Below are 23,489 nucleotides of genomic sequence, written 5' to 3'. Positions count from 1 at the left end.
AAAATTGAAAGTACATAAGCCCACAAGGGTGAGAAAGAATCAGCACAAGAATGATGAAAACTCAAAAAGCCAGGGTGCCTTCTTTCCTCTAAATGACCACATCACTTCTCCAGCAAGGGTTCTGAACAGGACTGAGATGGCTGAAACGACAGATACAGAATTCAGAACATGCATAGGAACAAAGATCATAGGGTTACAGGAGTACATTGAAACCCAATGCACAGAAGCTAAAAATCATGATAAAACAATGCAAGTGCTGACAGACAAAGTAGACAGTAGAGAAAAGAATGTAACTAACCTGATAGAGCTGACAAACACAATATGAGAATTTCATTATGTAATCACAAGTATTAGTAGCAGAATAGACCAAGTGGAGGGAAGAATCTCGGAGCTTGAAGACTGGCTTTCTGAAATAAGACAGTCAGAAAAGAATACAGAAAAAAGAATGAGAAGAAATTAACAAAACCTCTGAGAAATATGGGATTAGGTAAAGAGATAGAATCTATGACTCACTGGTGTCCCTGAAAGAGATGGGGAGAATGGAAGTAACTTGGAAAATGTATTTCAGGATATCATCAAAAGAACTTCTCCAATCTAGCTAGAGGTGGCAATTTTCAATTTCAGAAAATGCAGAGAACCCCAGAAAGTTACTTCACAAGAAGGTCATCTCCAAGATACATAATCATCAGATTCTCCAAGATTAAAATGAAAGAAAAACTGTTAAGGGCAGCTAGAGAGAAGCGTCAGATCACCTATAAAGGTAAATCTATCAGACTAACAGCAGACCTTTCAGCAGAAACTCTACAAGCCAGAAAAGATTGGGGGTCAATACTCAACATTCTTAAAGGAAAGAAAATCCAAACCAGAATTTCATACTTGGCCAAACCAAGCTTCACAAACAAAGGAGAAATAAGATCCTTTTCAGACAAGCAGATGCTGAAGGAATTTGTTACAACCAGACCCGACTTACAAGAGCTCCTAAAGGAAGCCCTAAATATGGAAAGACCATTACCAGCCACTACAAAAACACACTGAAGTACATAGACTAATGACACTAAGAAGCAACCACATAAACAAGTCTGCAAAATAACTAGCTAAAACTATGGTGACAGGATCAAATCCACACATATCAATACTAACTTTGAATGTAAATGGGCTAAAAGCCCCAATTAAAAGACACAGAGTAGCAAGCAGGATAAAGAACCAAAACCCATTGCTGTCTTCAAAAGACCAGTCTCACAAGCAATTACACACATAGGCTCAAAATAAAGGAATGGAGATGAATCTACCAAGAAATGGAAAATAGAAAAAAGCAGGGGTTGCAATCCTAGTTTCTGACAAAACAGACTTTAAACCAACAAAGATTAAAAAAAGACAAAGAAGGGCATTACATAATGGGAAAGGGTTCAATTCAACAAGACTTAACTATCCAAAATATATGTGCACCCAAGACAGGCACGCCCAGATTCACAAAGCAAGTTCTCAGAGACCTTAGAAGAGACTTAGACTCCCACACAATAATAGTGGGAGACTTTAACACCCCACTGACAATATTAGACAGATCATCGAGACAGAAAATTATCAAAGATACTCAGGATCTAAAATAAGCATTGAATCAAATGAAACGGATAAATATCTACTCTCTACTCCAAAATAACAGAATGTATGTTCTCCTCATTGCCGCCTGTCACATATTCTGAAATCGACCACATAATCAGAAGTAAAACACTCCTCAGCAAATGCAAAATAATTGAAATCATAATAAACAATATCTTGTACCAAAGCATAATCAAATTAAGAAATTTAAGAAATCAAAACTTAAAAATTCAATCAAAACCATAAATTATGGGAAAACTGAATAACTGGCTCCTGAATGACTTTTCAGTAAATAATGAAATTAAGGCAGACATCAAGAAGCTCTTTAAAACTAAAGAGAACAAAGGTACAATATGCTAGAATATCTGGGACACAACTAAGGCAGTGTCAAGAGGGAAATTTATAGCACTAAATGCCCACATCAAAAAGTTGGAAAAATCTAAAGTTAACAATCTAACATTACAATTAAAAGAACAAGAGGATCAAGAGAAAACAAATCCCAAAGCAAGCTAGCAGAAGACGAGAAATAACCAAAATTAGAGCTGAACTGAAGGAGACTGAGACACACACAAAAATATTCAAAAGATCAACGAATACAGAAGCTGGGTTTCTTAAAAAATAATAATAAAATAAGCCACTAGCTAGACTAATGAAGAAGAAAAGAGAGAAGGTTCAAATAAACACAATCAGAAACAACAGGGGGATATAACCACTAACCCCAGAGAAATATAAACAACCATCAGAGAATACTATGAACACCTCTATGCACATAAACTAGAAAATCTAGACAAAATGGATAAATTATTGGACAAATAAACCCTCCCCAGACTGAACCAGAAAGAACTTGAATCCTTGAATAGACCAATAATGAATTTTGAAATTGAGTCAGTAATAGCCTACCAACTAAAAAAGCCCAGGATCAGATTAATTCACAGCTGAATTCTGCCAGATGTACAAAGAAGAGCTCGTATCATTCATGCTGAAACTATTCCAAAAAATTGAAGAGGGGGGAGTTCTCCCTAACTACTCATCCTACAAGGCCAGCATCATCCTGATACCAAAACCAGGCAGAGATACCACAATAAAAGAAAACTTCAGGCAAATATCCCTGATGCATATTGATGCAAAAATCCTCAATAAAATACTGACAAACCGAATCCAGCAGCACATCAAAAGTTTATCCACCACAACCAAGTTGGCTTCATCCTTGGGATACAAGGTTTGTTCAACATACGTAAATCAACAAACATAATTCATCGCATAAACAGAACTAAAGACAAAAACTACACGATTATTTCAATAGATGCAGAAAAGACCTTGATAAAATTCAACATCCCTTCATGTTAAAAATTCTCAATAAACCAAGTATTGAAGGAACATACCTTAAAACAATAAGAGCCATTTATGACAAACCCACAGCCAATATCATACTGAATGGGCAAAAGCTGGAAGTATTCCCCTTGAAAACTGGCACAAGACAAGGATGTCCTCTCTGACCACTCCTATTTAACATAGCATTGGAAGTTATGGCCAGGGCAACCAAGCAAGAGAAAGAAATAGAGTATTGAAATCGGAAGAGAGGAAGTCAAACTGTCTTTGTCTGCAGATTATATGATCTTATATCTAGCAAATCCTATCAACTCAGCCCAAAAGCTTCTTAAGCTGATAAGCAACTCCATCAAAGTCTCAGGATATGGAATCAATGTGCAGAAATCACAAGCATTCCTAAACACCAACAATAGACAAGCAGAGAGAAAAATTATGAATGTACTCCCATTTACTATTGCCACAAAAAGAATAAAACACCTAGGAATACAGCTACCAAGGGAGATGAAGGACCTCTTCAAGGAGAACTACAAACCACTACTCAAGGAAATTAGAGAGGACGCAAGCAGATGGAAAAATATTCCATGCTCATGGATAGGAAGAATCAATGTCATCAAAATGGCCATACTGCCCAAAGCAATTTATAGATTCAATGCTATTCCCATTAAATTATCACTGAAATTTTTCACCGAATTAAAGAAACTATTTTAAAATACATATGGAACAAAAAAAAAAGAAAGAAAGAAGAAGAAGAAGGGCTCATATAGTCAGGATAATCCTAAGCAAAAAGAACAAAGCTGGAGGTATAACGGTACCTGACTTCAAACTACAAGGCTACAGTAACCCAAACAGCATGGTACTGATACAAAAACAGGTACATAGACCAATGGAACAGAATAGAGAACTCAGAAACAAAGCCACATATCTACAACCATCTAATCTTTGACAGGCCTGACAAAACAAGCAATGGGGTAAAGATTCCCTATTTAACAAATGGCGCTGGGAGAACAGGCTAGCCATATGCAGAAAATTGAAACTGGATCCGTTGCTTACACCATATACAAAATTAACTCAAGATGGATTAAAGACTTAAATGTAAAACCCAAAACTATAACAACCCTAGAAGAAAATCTAGACAATACCATTCAGGACATAGGCATAAGCAAAGGTTTTATGATGAAATCACAAAAGCAATTGCAACAAAAGCAAAAATTGACAAATGGGAGTTAATTAAACAAAAGAGCTTCTGCACAGCAAAAGAAACTATCATCAGAGCCAACAGACAACCTACAGAACGGGAGAAAAAACTATCGTCAGAGTGCTAACAGATAGCCTAAGCAGACTAGGAGAAAATTTTTGCAAATTATGTATCCAACAGAGGTATAATAACCAGCATCTAAAAGGAATGTAAACTTACAAGAAAAAAAAAAAAAACTCTATTAAAAAGCAAAGGACATTGGGAGACTGAGGCAGACGGATCACAAGGTCAGAAGTTCGAGACCAGCCTGTCCAACATGGTGAAACCCCGTCTCTACTAAAAATACAAAACATTAGCCAGGTGTGGTGGTGTGCGCCTGTAATCTCAGCTACTCAGGAGGCTGAAGCAGGAGAATCGCTTGAACCCGGGAGGCGAAGGTTGCAGTGAGCTGAGATGGCACCACTGCACTCCAGCCTGGGTGACAGAGCAAGACTCCATCTCAAAAAAATAAGAAAGCAAAGGACATGAACACTTTTTAAAACAAGACATACATATGGCCAACAACCACATTTTAAAAAGCTCAACATCACTGATTATTAGACAAATGCAAATCAAAATCAAAATGAGATACCATCTCATGCCAGTCAGAATGGCTATTACTAAAAAGTCAAAAAATAACAGAGATCGGCAAGCTTGTGGAGAAAAAGGAACGCTTACACATTGTTGGTGGGAGTGTAAATTAGTTCAACCATTGTAGAAGATAGTGCAGCAATTCCTCAAAGACCTAAAAACAGAAATACCATTTGTCCCAGAAATATCACAGGTGGGCATATACCTGAAGGGATATAAATCATTCTATTACAAAGATACATGCACATGTATGTTCATTGCAGCACTATTCACAATAGTGAATCAATCTAAATGCCCAGCAATTACTTACTAGATAAAGAAAATGTGGTACATATACCATAGAACACTATGCAGCTATAAAATGAATAAGATCATGTCCTTTTCAGGGAAATGGATGGAGCTGGAGGCCATTATTCTTAACAAACTAACACAGGAACAGAAAATCAAATACCACATGTTATCACTTACAAGTAGGAGCTAAACAGTGAGAACACATGGACATATAGAGGGAAGCAACACATACTGGCACCTATCAGAGGGAGGAGGATGACGGAAGGAAGATCAGGAAAAATTACTATGGGTATTAGGCTTAATACCTGGGTGAAAAAATAGTCTGTACAACAAATCCCCATGACACTTTTAGCTATATAGCAAACCTGTACATGTAACGCTGAACTTAAATAAACGTGAAAAAAAGAGAAAAGTCATATATATGCTTCAAAAATTAAAATATGTTGTAATTAATAAAGTTCAAATAAAGGTCATTGAAAAGTTTGCAGATTTAATCATTTAAACATTTACCAAAATATGTGGATCATGCTGTGTAAAATCTCTCATGATCTACTTCTCCAACAGTTAACAGTGCATCTTGAACACCTTTCCGTTAAATATATATACAATAAAACTTTAGTGATTACATATTCCATACAATTTGTAAGGACAGATATTGTACATATTAATAATTTACTATTGTGTCTTCAGTTCACTGCCTTCCTCTGACAATGAAAATGATATGAAATCCTAATTTGATTTGCATTGCTTTGATTACTAGTGAGATTCACCATCTGTTTACACATTTATCAGTCATGTGCATTTCTTCCTTTTGAATTGTTTCAAATTATTAAATGAACCCTTTGTTCATTTATTACTAACTAGTAACAACTTTGTTTGTGTAATAAATATATTAAATAAGTGTCTGCAAAATATCCACAAACAGTGTTTCCAGATCATTGTTTTCCTGAAACTCTTAATAGTTTTTACCCCAAAATGTTCAAAGCATTTAGGATATATTTTGGTGCCTGGTGTTGAAAGAGAAATACCTTTACTTTTTCAAAAAGTTTTTTTATTCCAAAAGACACAGTTGAAACATTAACTGTTAAATATTGCTTCTTTTCTCCACTGATTTCAAATTTAACATTTTTGTATACTCAATTCTTAAATATATTAGAAGTGACTTCTCTATTTCTATTCTGTACTATTAATTAGTTTCTCTGCCCTCTCAACCGTATCACAGATAGTTTGGATACTGCCCTCTCAACCTGCCCAGGGAGAAATCCCTACCACAAACTTGTTTGACCCCCACAGATTTCACGCTTCATTTGTGTCAAGCTAACTGCTTCGAGGAACAGCAACTTTACTCAAGAAAGGTCAGAGTTGGGAGTGTCAGAAAGCATGGCATATTCGAATGCCATCTTCTACTAATTTTGGCAATCTGGATAATTTATAATACCAGATTTCTTAATGTTAAAACAATATGACTTGTTGGAATAAGCTTATTGCAGAAGGCGTCTCCCAAAAACAGACTTTGGGATGTGGATTTGTGTGCAGAAAATTTACTGGAGAGCACTCTCAGAATCTGCACTTCCAGTGGGGTGAAGAAAGCAGGACTGGGCAGTCAGCAGCTCTGGAGGTGGAATGATCTCTTAGAGTTGACGCAAATTGATTAAAGTGGCCACATCTTTACAATCTACAATAAGCAGTAATTTAAAGAGAACTACCCCAAGAAGGGAGTATGACTTTGGAAGACGTGAGTGTTTAGGGTGACTACAATCAGCATAGTAAGGGGTTTGTCAATGTTATTGATATTTTAAAAAAGCAACTTTTGATAGCATTGATCTCTACTATTTTTCAATTTTCTACTTCAGTGATTTCTGCTCTCTCTTATTCCTTCTGTCTACTTGCTTGGACTCAATTTGTATTGTTTTAAAGCTTCTGAAGTTGAAGCTACTATTATTAATTTCTAGACCTTTCTCCTTTTCCCATATGAACTTTTAAATCTGTAAAGTTCCCTCTATAGATTCCTTTATGTATATCTAACAAACATTTACATGTTTTGTTTTCTTTTTTATTCAAATCAAAATTTTTTTTCTAATTTTTCTTTTAATTTCTTTTTTGACTTTGAGTTACTTAGAACTATGTTGTTTATTATCCAAATATTTGGGAATTTGAGGAGTATATTTCTGTAGCTGATTTCTAGTTTTAATTCTGTTATGATCACAGAACATACTTTTGTATGATTTCAATATTTTAAATGTATTGAGACTTGTTTTATGACCCTGCATATGGTCCCTCTTCATAAATGTCCCACGTGCATTTGAAAAGAATAGGTATTCTACTGTCGTGTGAACTCTAAGAGACCATTCCAGCTCCAGAGCTGCTGACTGCCCAGTCCTGCTTTCTTCACCCCACTGGAAGTGCAAATTCTGAGAGTGCTCTGCAGTAAATTTTCTGCACACAAATCCACATCCCAAAGTCTGTTTTTGGGAGACGGCTCCTGCACTAAGCTTATTCTATTTATTCATTTTTTTGAGACAAAGTCTCACACTGTTGCCCAACCTGGAGTGTAGGGGCACAATCTTGGTTCACTGCAACCTCTGCCTCCCAGATTCAAGTGATTCTCCTGCCTCACCCTCCCAAGTAGCTGGGATTACAGGCGTGCACCACCATCCCCACCTAATTTCTGTATTTTAGTAGAGACAGGGTTTCACCATGTTGGCCAGGTTGGTCTTGAACTCCTGACTTCAAATGATTCACTAGCTTCAGCCTCCCAAAGTGCTGGGATTACAGGCATGAGTCACTGCACCCGGCCTTTGACTGCTCTTTAAATCTTTTACATACTTACATTTATTCTAACTTCTGGTTCTATCAGTTGCTGAAAAATGAATGTTTATGTCTCTAGTTACAATTGTGAATTTGTCTATTCTTTCAATTCTTATCAGTTTTGCATAATGCATTTTGAGGATCTGGTATGAGGCATGTGGGCTAAATGTTTATTAAAATGTATTGATTGACTCTTTTATATATATTAAAAAGTCCTTCTTTTTCCCTGAAATACTTCTTGCTCTGAGGTCTACATTGCCTGATATTAATATTGACATTAAAACTCTCCTTTTCTTTATGCTTGCATGATACATATTTTCAATCCTTTTAATCTATTAAAATTATCTAATAATGATAATATGAAGTTAACATATTAACATTATTTATAAATCATAATTTATGATTAATAAATCATTAATTATAAAACAATTTAATATAAATGTATTAACATTAATAGAATGTTTGTTTAACATTATTAATATGTTAATATACATATAACATTTTTAATATTAATCTTAATAATTTACATTATTAATCTGTTAATGTCAATACATTTACATTAAGTTGTTTTATTTATATTTAAAGTGGGATGGCATATATGGCTCTTGAACTTTTATCTATTCTTACCATCTCTGCCCTTAAATTGAAGTGTTCAGATCATTTACATTTAATGTAATTTTCAGCATGGTTGGGTTTTAATATATTATCTTGTTATTTCTTTTTTATTAGTCCCATTTGCTTTGATATTTGATTATTTTTTATTTCTATTTTTTGTTTATTTTTTATTTCCATTTTGTCTCAACTATTACATTTTTAATTACATGTCTACTTTGCTTTTCAGCAGGTGCTCTGTGATTTACAAGAATTATTAGCTTATTGATTCTACTTTCAAATAATATTATACCATTTCAAGTATAAGAACCCATTGCAACATTATCCTCTCCTATCTTTTGTGCTATTGTTGTTTCATATTGTATTTCTATGCATGTTATAAACCACAAAATGCAATGTCATTATTTTTCTCTCAATAATCAATAACCTTTAAATAAATGTAAAAACTGAAAAAATTTGTAGTCACATATAGTGCTTTTCATTCATTTTCCGCTTTGATCGAAGTTTCCTGCTAATATATAATTTTCAGCTCCCAACCCGAAGAACTTCACTTAACATTTCTAATAATATATATCTGCTAACAACAAATTATTCTGGCTGAAAAAATAAATTATCTCCCCTTACTCTTTCTTCTGATATAATGTTCTAGCTTGACTTTTTTCAAATCTTTCAGCACTTTAAAGATGCCATTCATTTTTCTATGGCTTGCATTGGTTCTTTATTTATTTATTTATTTATTTATTTATTTATTTATTTATTTATTTACTTTAAGTTCTGGGATACATGTGCAGAAAGTGCAGGTTTATTACATAGGTATATATGTGCCATGGTGGTTTCTTGCATCTATCAACCCATCATCTAGGTTTTAAGCCCCGCATGTATTAGCTATTTGTCTTAATGCTCTCCCACCCTTGGCCCCCCATCCCCCATCAGGCTCCGGTATGTGATGCTCCCCTCCCCGTGTCCATGTGTTCTCATTGTACAATTCCTACTTATTAGTGAGAACATGTGGTGTTTGGTTTTTTGTTCCTGTCTTAGTTTGCTGAGAATTATGGTTTCCAGCTTCATCCATGTCCCTGCAAAGGACATGAACTCATTCTTTTTTATGGCTACACAGTATTCCATGTGCCACATTTTCTTTATTCATTCTATCATTGGTGGGCATTTTAGTTGGTTCCAAGTCTTTGCTATGGTAAATAGTGCTGCAATAAACATATACGTGCATGTGTCTTTATAGTAGAATTATTTACAATCTTTTGGGTATATACCCAGTAATGGGATTGCTGAGTAATATTCAGTCATTGCTATCTTTGGTATACTTTATAATGTGTTCTTTTACTTTTGTTTTTAAGACTTTACCTTTATCACTCGTTTTCAGTGATTTTATTAAAATATTCCTTGGTGTAGTTTTCTTTGCATTTATTCTGCTTGGAATTCATTGAACTTTTTGGCTCCGTGGGTTTGCAGCTTTCATAAAATTTGGAAATTGTTTAGCCATTACCATTTAAAATATATTTTATTCCTTCCTTCCCTTTGTTCCTTTTGGACTCCATTTAGATGTATGTTAGACTGTTCGACATTGCCCCACGTGTTACTGAGGCTGTGTTCATTTTTATTTATGTCTTTTGTTATTATCTTATTTATTGCTGGTGAACAGAGTTGTTTCATTCAATTTTTAATTTCCTTTCTAAACTCATTTATTTGTTATAAGATTTCAGCTAATTTTTCTTGTATTTTCATCGTAGATAATCATATTGCCTATATGTAATTATATTCCGACTCTTTTCAAATATTTGACATTTTCCTTAAGTTGCAGCACTGCACTGCTAGACTGCCAATAAAACACTACTAGTAGTAGCAACCATTTTATCATGTTTCTGATTCTAATGCTAACCATTCAAGTGTTTAAACACTGAGTATGACATTTTTCTATAAGTGTTGAAAATACTCCTTACCAAGTTATAGTAAGAGTGGCTTTAGAATTTTATCTATGCTTTTTCTTCATCTATAGAAATAACCTTTTTTAAAAATTTAATATCATGAGTTCATTCTTGCAGTCCTATAACAAATCATACTATTTTCACTCTGACATATATTCTTGGATTCATTTAAAATTTCTTTCATTCAGTTCATAAGTAAAGTTAGCCTTCAGTTTTCTTTTTATTTTTTATTTTTTATTTTTTATTTTTTTGCTTTTTAAAAATTTATGTCGGGGCTATGCATGTTCTATAAAATTTGAGAAACTCTCATCCTTTATTTGTGCTAATTTTTATTTCTACAAGTCAGACATAAATATATTCTCCTTGTGAAATATTAAAACATGGCATATGTAGTAAATTTGTATTGCATCAGATTATCTAAGCTGAAACTTCATTTCCCATAATTTTACTTCCTTGGATAGTTACATGCTAGGGTGACCCATAAGAGACATTTGTAATACATTTAGAAAGGAGAAGTGAAGGAGCAGCAATATTATTTTAGCTTTTGGAGGCTCTCTTCCTTAAACTTCAACTTCTGTGTCAAGTGCATGGTTAGCTTTGTGACTACAGGTGCCAGCTTCTCCTGCAGAATGTCCCCACCATCAAAATTGTATGGCTGGCAGGGTCATGAGCACCTGACAGAGGTTTCAGTCTGTCCTCACAGATTCTAGCTTACCCTTGCAGGTCTCAGTGTGACTTCAGGCTCCAGGACCAGACACCAAAGACATAGCTTTCATCAACAGTGTAAACAGCTCTCATGTGCAAGGACAAAACTCTATAAAATAAATTATGTATGTTTGTTTCTTATGGAAGCCAGGGCTCCCACAAGAAAATACCACAAATTGGGTAGCTCAAATCACAGAAATATATTTTCTCACAGTTCTGAGGTCGGACAGCAAGGTGTTGGCAGGTTGGGCTTTTTCTGAGAACTTTCTTCTTGAACTGCAGATGGCCAAGTTCTTACTCACGCCATTCTGACTGGCACGAGATGGTATCTCATTGTGGTTTGATTTGCATTTCCCTAATGATCAGTGATGTTGAGGTTTTTCTTAATACATTTGTTTACTGCATGAATGTCTACTTTTGAGAAGCATCCTTTACCCAGTTTTTAATGAGATTGATTGTTTTATTCTTTTAAATTTGTTTAAGTTTCTTATAGATTCTGGATATTAGACCTTTGTCAGATGAATAGATTGCAAAAATTTTCTACAATTCTGTATGTTGTCTATTCACCTAATTTTCTTTTGCTATATAAAAGCTCTTTAATGAGATCCCATTTGTTAATTTTTGCTTTTGTTGCAACTGCTTTTGGCGTTTTCATCATGAAATCTTTGCCCATGCTGATGTCCTGAGTGGTATTGCCTAGATTTTCTTTTAGAGTTGTTATCGTTTTGGGTTTTACATTTAAGTCTTTAATCAATCTTGAGCTAATTTTTGTATATGGTGTACAGAGGGGATCCAGTTTCAATTTTCTGCATATAACTAACCAGTCCTCCCAGCACCATTTATAAATAGGGAATCCTTTCCCCATTGCTACTGTCAGGTTTGTCAAAGATGAGATGGTTGCATGTGGGTGGTCTTATTTCTGTCTTCTCTATTCTGATCGATTGCTCAGTTCTCTATTCTGTTCTGTTGCACTATGTATCTGGTTTTGTACCATTATCATGCTGTTTTGGTTACTGTAGCCTTATAGTTTGAAGGCAGGTACCATAATGCCTCCAGCTTTGTTCTTTATGCTTAGGATTGTCTTGGCTATGTGAGCTTTTCTTTTTGGTTCTATATGTTTTTTAAAATAGTTTCTTCTAATTCTGTGAATAATATCAATAGTAGTTTAATGGGAATAGCTTTGTACCTATAAATTACTTTGGACAGCATGGCTATTTTTACAATATTAATTCTTCCTATCCATGAGCATGGAGTGTTTTTCCATTTGCTTGTATCCTCTCTGATTTCCTTGAGCAGAGGTTTGTAGTTCTCCTTGAAGAGGTCCTTCACTTTCCTTATTAGCTCTATTCCTAGGTATTTCATTCTTTTTATAGCAATCGTAAATGGGAGTTCATTCACAATTTGGCTCTTTGCTTGCCTGTTGTTGATGTATAGGAATGTTAGCAATTGTGCACATTGATTTTATATCCTGAGACTTTGCTGAAGTTGCATATCAGCTTAAGAAACTGTTGGGCTGTAGTGAATGGGCAAAAGCCGGAAAGATTCCCTTTAAAAACCGGCACAAGACAGGGATGCCCTCTCTCACCAATCCTGTTCAACATAGTGTTGGATGTTCTGGCCAGGGCAATCAGGCAAGAGAAAGAAATAAGGAGTATTCAATTAGGAAAAGAGGAAGTCAAATTGTCCCTCTTTGCAGATGACATGATTGTATATTTAGAAAACCCCATTGTCTCAGCCCAAAATCTCTTTAAGCTGATAAGCAACTTCAGCAAAGTCTCAAGATGCAAAATCAATGTGCAAAAATCACAAGCATTCCTATACATCAATAACAGACAAACAGAGAGTGAACTCCCATTCACAATGGCTACAAACAAAATAAAATACCTAGGAATGCAACTTACAAGGGATGTGAAGTATTTCTTCAAGAAGAACTACAAAGCACTGCTCAATGAAATAAAAGAAGACACAAACAAATGGAAGAACATTCCATGCTCATGGATAGGAAGAATCAATATCATAAAAATGGCCATACTGCCTAAGGTAATTTATAGATTCAATGCCATCGCCATCAAGCTACCAATGACTTTCTTCCCAGAATTGGAAAAAACTACTTTAAAGTTCATATGGAACCAAAAAAGTGCCCGCATTGCCAAGACAATCCTAAGCAAAAAGAACAAAGCTGGAGGCATCATGCTACCTGACTTCAAACTATACTACAAGACTACAGTAACCAAAACAGCATGGTACTGGTATCAAAACAGATATATAGACCAATGGAACAGAACAGGGGCCTCAGAAATAACACCACACATATGCAGCCATCTGATCTTTGACAAACCTGACAAAAACAAGAAACGGGGAAAGGATTCCCTATTTAATAAATGGTGCTGGGAAAACTGGCTAGCCATATGTAGAAAGCTGAAACTGGATCCCTTCCTTACACCTTATACAAAAACTAATTCAACATGGATTAAAGACTTAAATGATAGACCTGAAACCATAAAAACCCTAGAAGAAAACCTAGGCAATACCATTCAAGACATAGGCATGAGCAAGGACTTTATGATGAAAACACCAAAAGCAATGGCAGAACAGTCAAAATAGACAAATGGGATCTAATTAAACTAAAGGGCTTCTGCAAAGCAAAAGAAACAACCATCAGAATAAACAGGCAACCTACAGAATGTGAGAAAATTTTTGCAATCTACCCATCTGACAAAGGGCTAACATCCAGAATCTACAAAGAACTTAGAAAAATTTTCAAGAAAAAATCAAACAACCCCATCAAAAAGTGGGCAAAGGATATGAACAGACGCTTCTCAAAAGAAGACATTTACGCAGCCAACAGACACATGAAAAAATGCTCATCATCACTGGTCATCAGAGAAATGCAAATCAAAACCACAATGAGATACCATCTCACACCAGTTAGAGTGGCAATCATTAAAAAGTCAGGAAACAACAGATGCTGGAGAGGATGTGGAGAACTAGGAATGCCTTTACACTGTTGGTGGGATTGTAAACTAGTTCAACCATTGTGGAAGACAGTGTGGTGATTCCTCAAGGATCCCGAACTAGAAATACCATTTGACCTAATGATCCCATTACTGGGTATATACCCAAAGGATTATAAATCGTGCTATTATAAAGACACATGCACATGTATGTTTATTGTGGCACTATTCACAATAGCAAAGACTTGAAACCAACCTAAATTTCCATCAATGATAGACTGTATTAAGGAAATGTGGCACATATACACCGTGGAATACTATGCAGCCATAAAAAAGGATGAGTTCATGTCCTTTTCCAGGGACATGGATGAAGCTGGAAACCACCATTCTGAGCAAACTCATCACAAGGACAGAAAACCAATCACTAATGTTCTCACTCATAGGAAGGAATTTAACAATGAGAACACTTGGACATAGGGAGGGGAACATCACACACCGGGGCCTGTCATGGGCTGGGGAGCTGGGGGAGGGATACCATTAGGAGAAATACCCACTGTAAATGACGAGTTAATGGGTGCAGGAAACCAACATGGCACATGTATATCTATGTAACAAACCTGCACATTGTGCACATGTACCCTAGAACTTAAAGTATAATAATAATAAAAAAAAGAAACTGTTGGGCTGGGACAATGAGATTTTCTAGATATAGGATCATGTCATCTGCAAACAAACATAATTTGTCTTCCTCTCTCATGATTTGGAAACCCTTAATTTATTCTCTTGCCTGATTGCCCTGGTCAGAACTTTCAATACTATGTTGAATAGGAGTGATGAGAGAGGACATCCTTGTCTTATGCCAGTTTTCATGGGGAATACTTCCAGCTTTTGCCCATTCAGTATGATATTGTCTGTGGGTTTGTCATATATTGCTCTTATTATTTTGAGGTGTGTTCCTTCAATACCTACTTTACTGAGAGTTTTTAACATAAAGGGATGTTGAATTTTATTGAAAGTCTTTTCTCCATTTATTGAGATAATCATGTGGGTTTATTTTTTTTATTTTAGTTCTGTTTATGTGATGAATTACATCTATTAATTTGCCTATATTGAACCAACCTTACATCCCAAGGATGTAGCAAGCTTGACTGTGATGGATAAAGTTTCTTATGTGCTGCTGGATTCAGTTTGCCAGTATTTTATTGAGGATTTTTGGATTGATATTCATCAGGGATATTGGACTGAAGTTTTCTTTTTTTGTTGTATATCTGCCAAGTTATGGTATCCGGATAATACTGGCCGTATAAACTGAGTTAGGGAGGAGTTTCCCTTTTTCAGTTTTTTGAAATAGTTTCATTAGAAATGATATCAGCTCTTCTTTATACCTCTGGTAGAATTCAGGTGTAAATTCATCTGGTCCAGGGCTTTTTTTGATTTGTAGGCTGTTTATTATTGCTTCTATTTCAGAACTTGTTATTGTTCTACTCAGGGATTCAATTTCTTCCTGGTTCAGTCTTGGGAGGGTGTATTTGTCCAGAAATTTATCCATTCTTCTAGGTTTTCTATTTTCCGTGCAAAGAGGTGTTCATAATATTATCTGATGGTTGTATTTTTGTGGGGTCAATGGTAATATCTCCCTTATCATTTCTGACTGTGTCTATTTCATTCTTCTCTCTCTCTCTCTCTCTCTCTCTCTCTCTTTTTAACTAGTCTAGGTAGCAGTCTATCTATTTTGTTAATTTTTTAAAAAAACTAGCTCCTGGATTTGTTGATTTTTTTGAAGAGTTGTTCATGTTTCTATCTCCTTCAGTTCGGCTCTGATCTTGGTTATTTCCTGTCTTCTGCTAGCTTTGGGTTTGTTTGCTCTTGGTACTCTGGTTCTTTTAGTTGTGTTGTCACATTGTTAACTTGAGATCTTTCTATCCTTTTGATGCAGGCATTTAGTGCTATAAATTTCTCTCTTCACACTGCTTTGGCAGCATCCCAGAGATTCTGGCACATTGTCTCCTTGTTCTCATTAGTTACAAATAGCTTCTTGATTTCTGTCTTAATTTAATTATTTACCCAGGAGTCATTCAAACGCAGGTTATTCAATTTCCATTTAGTTGTGTGGTGTAGAGTGAATTTCATAGTCTTGAGTTCTAATTTGATTGCACTGTGGTCTGAGAGACTGTTTGTTATTATTTGAGTTCTTTTGCATTTGCTGAAGAGTGTTTTACTTCCAAATATGTGATCAATATTAGGGTAAGTGCCATGTGACAATGAGAAGAATGTATATTCTGTTGTTTGGGGTGGAGAGTTCTGTAGATATCTATGAGGTCCACTAGGTCCACAGCTGAGTTCAGGTCCTGAATATCTTTGTTAACTTTCTGTCTCAGTGATCTGTCTAATACGGTCAATAGGGTGTTAATGTCTCTCACTATTATTGCGTGAAAGTCTAAATCTCTTTGTAGGTCTCTAAGAACTTGCTTTATGAATCTGGGTGCTCCTGTATTAGGTGCATACATATTTAAGATAGTTAGCTCTTCTTGTTGAGTTGAACCCTTTCTGATTATGTACAGTCCTTCTTTGTCTTTTTAAATCTTTGTTGTTTTAAAGTCTGTTTTGTCAGAAACTAGGATTGCAACCCATGCTTTTTTCTTGGTAAATTTTTCTCCATCCCTTTATTTTGAGCCTATGTGTGTCACTGCACATGAGATGGGTCTCTTGAATACAGCATAGCAATGGGTCATGACTCTATCCAGATTGCCATTCCGTGTCTTTTAATTGGGGCATTTAGCCCATTTACATTTAAGTTTAATATTGTTATGTGAGAAATGGATCCTATCATCATGATGCTATCTGGTTATTTTGCAGACTTGTTTATGTGGTTGCTTCATAGTGTCATTAGTTGGTGCACTGTGTACTTCAGTGTGTTTTTGTAGTGGCTGGTAAATGGTTTTTCCTTTCCATATTTAGTGCTTCTTTTAGGAGCTCTTGCAAGGCAGGCCTGGTGGTGATGAATTTCCTCAGCATTTGCTTGTCTGATAAGGATATTATGAAGCTTAGCTTGGCTGGAAATGAAATTCTGGGCTGGAAATTCTTTTCTTGAAGAATGTTGAACATTGGCCTGCAATCTCTTCTGGCCTGTAGGGTTTCCCATTGAGAGGTCCACTGTGCATCTAATGGGATTCCCTTTGTAGGTGACATGGACTTCCTCTCTGACTCCCTTTAACATTTTTTCTTTCATTTCAACCTTGGAGAATCTGATAATTATGTGTCTCGAGGTTGATCTTCTTGTGGAGTATCTTACTAGAGTTCTCTGTATTTCCTGAACCTGAATGTTGGCCTGTCTTCTTAGGCTCAGGAAGTTCTCCTAGATGATATCCTGAAGTATGTTTTCAAACTTGGTTCTGTTCTTCCAGTTTCTTTCAGGTATCCCAGTCAGTCGTAGGTTCAGTCTTTTTACATAGTCCCGTATTTCTCAGACGTTTTGTTTGTTCTTCATTTTCTCTATTCTTGCCTGCTCTCTTCTTTCAGAAAGATAGTCTTCAATCTCTGAGAGTCTTTCCTCTGGTTGGTCTATTCTGCTATTGATACTTGTGATTGCATTGTGAATTTCTTGTGTTCTGTTTTTCATTTCATCAGGTCAGTTATGTTCCTCTCTAACCCAGCTATTCTTGTTATCATCTCCTGTATTGTTTTATCATGATTCTAGCTTCTTTTCATTGGGTTACAACATGCTCCTTTAGTTCAGCAAAGCTCATTATTACCCAACTTCTGAAGCCTACCTCTGCCAATTCAGGCAGCTTAGTCTCAGCCCAATTCTGTGCCCTTGCTGGAGACCTGTTGCAGTTATTTTGAGGAAAGAAGGCACTCTGGCTTTTTGAGTTTCAGCATTTTTGCACTGACTGTTTCTCATCTTTTGTGGCTTATCTAATTTCAATTTTTGAAGATGCTGAACTTTAAATGGAGTTTTTACAGGGTCTTTGTTGCTGTTGTTGCTGTCTGTTTTTCTTTTAACTATCAGGCCATTCTTCCATAGGGCTGCTTGTTGGGGGATCACTGCAGACCCTAGGTGCCTCGGTTTTTCCCTTACCTGAAGGTATCACCAGTGAAGGCCGTGAAACAACAAAGATGGCAGCCTTCTCCTTCCTCTGGGAGCTCCATCCCAGTGGAGTACTGACCTATTGCTGGCCCAGACCCTCCTGTAGGAGGTGTCTGGAGACCCCTGTTGAGAGACCTCAGTCAGGACGGATGGATCAACAGCCCACTGAAAGAAGCAGTCTGGTTGCTTTTTGGTAAAGCAGGTGTCTTGCGTTGGGGGACCCTTCCTCATCGACACTGCCTGGACTCTCCAGAGCCAGCAGGCTAGAAAGGCTGAGTCAACTGAACTGCAGAGACATTGGCTGCTTCTCCTCTCAGAGGCTCTTTCCCAGGGAGAGATCAGAGTTCTGTCTGTATAACCCTGGCTGGAGTTATTGAGATTCCTGCAGGGAGGTCCCTGCACAGTGAGAAGGAATGGATTAGAGTCTAACTCAAAGAGGCAGTCTGGGCCAGCCACAGTGGCTCACACCTGTCATCTCAGCACTTTGGGAGACTGAGGTGGGTGGATCACCTGAGGTCAGGAGTTCAAGACCAGCCTGACCAACACGGTGAAACCCTGTCTCTACTAAAAATACAAAAATTAGCCAGGCATGGTGGTGCATATCTGTAATTCCAGTTACTTGGCGGGCTAGGGCAGGAAAATTGCTTGAATCTGAGAGGCGGAGGTTGCTGTGAGCCAAGATTGCACCATTGCACTCCAGCCTGGGCAACAAGAGTGAAACTCCATCAAAAAAAAAAAAAGAAAAAAAAGGAGCAGTATGGCCACATTCTGGAACAGCAGCTGTGCTGCATTGTGAGGGGTGAAGGACTCCTCCTGTCGGGGCCACCTAGACTCCCCAGAGCCAGAAGACTAGAACTGAGTTGCCCAGTCTGCAAAAATGTCAGCCACCTGTCCCCCCAGGAATTTGTCCATCTCAGGCAGTCTCCAGTCTGCTGCACTGGCCAACTGGAATTCTAAGTGAGTGGGTCTTAGCTTGTGAGGTGCAGGGGAAGTGGGGCCTGCAGAATGACACTGCTTGGCTCCCTGAATCTCCTAGAGGAATGTAAGGATGGAACTCCCACCTTGTCAGGATTCCCAGGGCTGGAGACTGAAAAACTCCCGGGTCCCTGTGTGAGCCTCTGTGTGAGCCTCAGTGCCTAGTCTGCTGAGACTTTGCCCAGTTCTGTGTATTGGACAGAAGGCCCTGGTAGCTTGACCTCACGAGGGGATCTCCCGATCTGTGAGTTGCAACGATCTGTGGGAGAAGTGTGGTTTCTAAGGCAGGGTTGCACAATCACTCACAGCTTCCTTTGGCTGAGGATGAGGGATCCTTTGACTCTGTCCCACCCCTGGGGTGGACCATTGCCCCACCCTGCTTTTCTTCATTCTCCATGGGTTAATTTGATTGCCTAAAGAGTCCCAAAGTGAAAACCTGGACATTTCAGTCGAAGGTGCCAAATTCAGTCTCCATTTTCATTCCTCTTCATGACAGCCACGGACTGTAGTTGCTTCTAATCAGCCATCCTGGCCCCTCCCCATTTCTATTTTATAAATAATGGGAAGACAATGCCCTAAATGAAACTCCATGTTATTTATCTCTGTAAATAGTTTAGCCATTACTGCTATCCATTAGTCAGAGACATTTTAAATAATTCTAACACTCTTTGATCCTTTACCTGAGAAAAGCAGTTTAATTAGGACTTTTATTTTTCCAGTGGTCATAGGCACCTTTATTAAAATAAAGGGCCTGTGTTTATTTAAATAGAAGAATTACTAAGAAAGAACCTGGAAAAGTATATTGTAATAATTTTGCCAAAACTCTTCAACTATTTCTATATTGATTTAGGGAATTAAGTTAATTAGGTTAGATAATACTAACTCCCAGAACAAATATTGTTCTTTGGATTAGCAGAGGAAAATCTAATTGCTGATACTGTGATGCATTTCTTTTGATGCTTTGAAGCTATTCAGCAAAAGAAGCAAAGCACAGTGTACACAGCATAAAGTGCTTCTTTTAGTCTTCTGAGCCACCTTACTCCTCTCTAGCTCATCAAATAATTAACTGGCGTTAGTTTCCCTTTTTTTCATATTTCCCTTTCTTCCTAAGCAAGGACTATGCAAAAAGTTGTGTGGTTATTAGATTCATACACTATTTGTGTACTTATTGTGATCTGAGATGTTAAATGATTATATAGTGGTCAGGGTGATGGCAGCAAATTGTTGGCAAACTCAGATGACCAAAAAGAATAAAAGCACTATTTACAAAGATATGGGCAAAATTAATGGAAACCAACATGGGATGGTGAAGCATCCCTGGGTTAGCAACAGTGGGAAGCCATTAACACCATTTGGCACAAAAGAAGACACGGAAGGAAGCAATTCCTAGAGCAGGGAGTGCTGCCAGACCCTGGAGAGAGTGCTGTAGCTAATGGAATGAGAAGATGACCAAACTTAAGGAAGGTATCTGCTTCTAAACCACAGACAGTAGGAAGATGACAGGGAATAAATCCTCTAACCACTTCCTTCCAGCCCCTTGAACTCCAGCTGGTACCTCCTATTGGCTGAAACCAACCCAAAGCCAAAAGCTCCTGATTAATGACCATGAAGGTCATTGTCCAGGGGCACATATAAAGATAGAGAAGTGTAGAGAATGGATCTGGCAGAGATTATATGATTATTTGTATGTGAATCATTGGTACTAACTTTTTATGAAGATTAATTGAAAACTTTTGGGAGCAGAAAAATATCCTACACAATACAAGAGTACGTGGAAGATAGTAAATGTTTGTAAAATGCTTGCTGAATAAATAAAACTTAGACTGGACTATAAGCATTATATACTTAGGTTTCTGAGGTCAAGTCTAGAACAGATTTTTACTTAAACTCTTAACAGTGTAGGCAATATCTATTACATCAGGCGCTTGGTGAAGGATTATCAACTAAAAAGGTGGCTGGATAAATATGTGGGTGCATATATAATCAGATGAAAGTATAGATAACTCATAACATTTTATATACATTAGGAAACTTGAATGTAAACTAGTCCAACTGTTTCATTTTGCAGGTAAAAAATGGAATTTCAAGTTGATTAAAAACACAATATTGCAGAGTTAGAACCCAAAAAGTCTCATGACTCTAACCTCGTCTAATTAAAATGCTACCTCTAATTTATAGTTTACAATTTGTTTCATTCAAATAAATTCAAGAGATCTCTTGTATAACATTGTGACTACAGTTAACAACAATATATTGTGTTCTTTTAAAATGTCAAGAAAATAAATTTTAAGTGTTATCACCACAAAAAATGATAATTATGTGAGATAATACATATGGTAACTTGATTTAGCCATTCCACTATATATATATATATATATATAATTTAAAACACCATGTTGTATATGATAAATATCGACAATTTTGTTAGTTAAAATAAAATAAAATGTTTTAAAAATTGTTCCATTCAAATCAAAGTCAGTTACTGATGATGATGATGAGAGAGAGATAGGAAAAGCACAAGTACCAGCTCACTTAGCATGATCCATGATTTGTGAAACATGCTTTCTATACTACTGAAAGAATGTTGAGGAGTCTACTTGTTTCTGTGTGACCTAAGTCCACAATGAACTTGCATCCACAGAAAGTATTTGAGAATGTAGGTCTCTAAAAATAACAGCACTTTAAAAGTTGTCATTAATCAATCCATATATATATATATATATGTGTGTGTATATATATATATACACACACACACATATATACCTGTCTAATTACCATTATTCAACTAAATCTTCATCTTACTTTTTATGAAAGTACAACAAAAATAAGCTTAACCAATGCCAAATGTAAAAGTAAATTTCTTTGTCATTTCCCCAAACGTAATTACCATGTTCCATTTTGGAAAACTTTAATGAATTCTGATTGATGGGCTGGGTGTGGCGGCTCACACCTGTAATTCCAGCACTTTGGGAGGCTGAGGCTGGTGCATCACTTGAGGTCAGGAGTTCGAGACCAGCCTGGCCAACATGGTGAAATCCTGTGTCTGCTAAAAATACAAAAATTAGCTGGGTGTGGTGGTGCAGACCTGTAATCCCAGCTACTTGGGAGGCTGAGGCAAGAGAATCACTTGAACCTAGGAAGCAGAGGTTGCAATGAGCCAAGATGGGGCCACTGCACTCCAGCCTGGGCAACAGAGTGAAACTCTATCTCAAAAAAACAAAATAAAATCTGATTGTTGAAACACAAATCATTAATTTCTCATCTGTAATTAATATTAATGTTTTAGGTCCATACATGAAAAATTGTGCCTTAAAAAATATTAAAACATTTCTTAATAATACTAGGTTTAAGTTTGCCAATCTTCCACATACGCTACTAAGATGATTTTAGTCTATCAAGATGTTTATTGTGTATATTTCATTTTTTGTTTATTTAAACATTCTAAAATTTAGGTGCAAACATTGTTTCAGCATCACTTTTTCAGTGTCTTGGATGCAAGGCATAAAACTGACTCTCATGACTTTAAATATATTATCTGTATAATATTTTAAAATTTTGCTTTCGAAGCCAGGAGCTATGTTGGAAATACCACCTACATTTATTTTTTAAGTGTACTGAAGAACAACACTTTTGAAACCTGTAATCCATATTTAAGTGAAACGCCACTGTAACCAATCTTTGAAATCCAAAAGTGTCAATCCACTAAAATGCAGTTACTTTATTGCAGTTCAGAAGTGTGAGGAGTTGGTGACAGGATGCAAATCCTTCCCAAACTGATGTGGCATTTCACCACTTAGTGGCGCTTGTTCTCTCTAGCCTAAATAAGGATAGGGCAATTCTGGGTTCTACGGCGAGCACAGCCGAATCTCCAGGTGAGTGTCCATTTAGTGGGCCTGGTGGGAGTTTGGCTAGGAATATACTGGGACTTAGGGAGCCATCGTCCACTTCCCAGCTTCCCACTACCGGTGGCTTGTTAATTCCTGCGCGTCCGGGTTCTCCCCTGGCAGAGGACTAGAACTCCACTCTGTCCCCCACCACCCTGCAGCGGGAGTAGTTGGGGAGGGGAGATTGGCTATTGGGCAGAGGAAAGCAACCCATTAGGTCCAATTTCGCGCCTTTTTTGTGTGTATAGTTTTACTATCAAAATTGGTTGTGATCATCAACTCGATAAACATGAATCAGGAATATGTCTGTACTTTCAGAATCAATTAGTGTGAAGTTCATGAACCCAAATGCCCAATATAACACCGAATTGGTGTAAAGATACCATCTTCTGTTCTTTAGTATACCAATTGGCAAAGCAGGGAGAAACAGGTGTCCGTCCTAGATCACAGCCGGAGACTTCTCAGCAGGCCTCCTTCTTCGCA

At 36.8% G+C, this 23,489-nt stretch overlaps 1 protein-coding gene across 5 annotated transcripts in view; it reads right to left on the bottom strand.

Annotated features, from left to right (window-relative positions):
- LOC116274193 (cilia- and flagella-associated protein 299-like) overlaps positions 1–23,489 on the bottom strand; it is a 303,800-nt gene that overhangs the window by 279,430 nt on the left and 881 nt on the right. The window lies entirely within an intron of this gene.

This window comes from Papio anubis, chromosome 3, assembly GCF_008728515.1.
Source record: "Papio anubis isolate 15944 chromosome 3, Panubis1.0, whole genome shotgun sequence".
NCBI lineage: Eukaryota > Metazoa > Chordata > Mammalia > Primates > Cercopithecidae > Papio > Papio anubis.
This window is presented reverse-complemented; position numbering and strand designations above follow the sequence as displayed.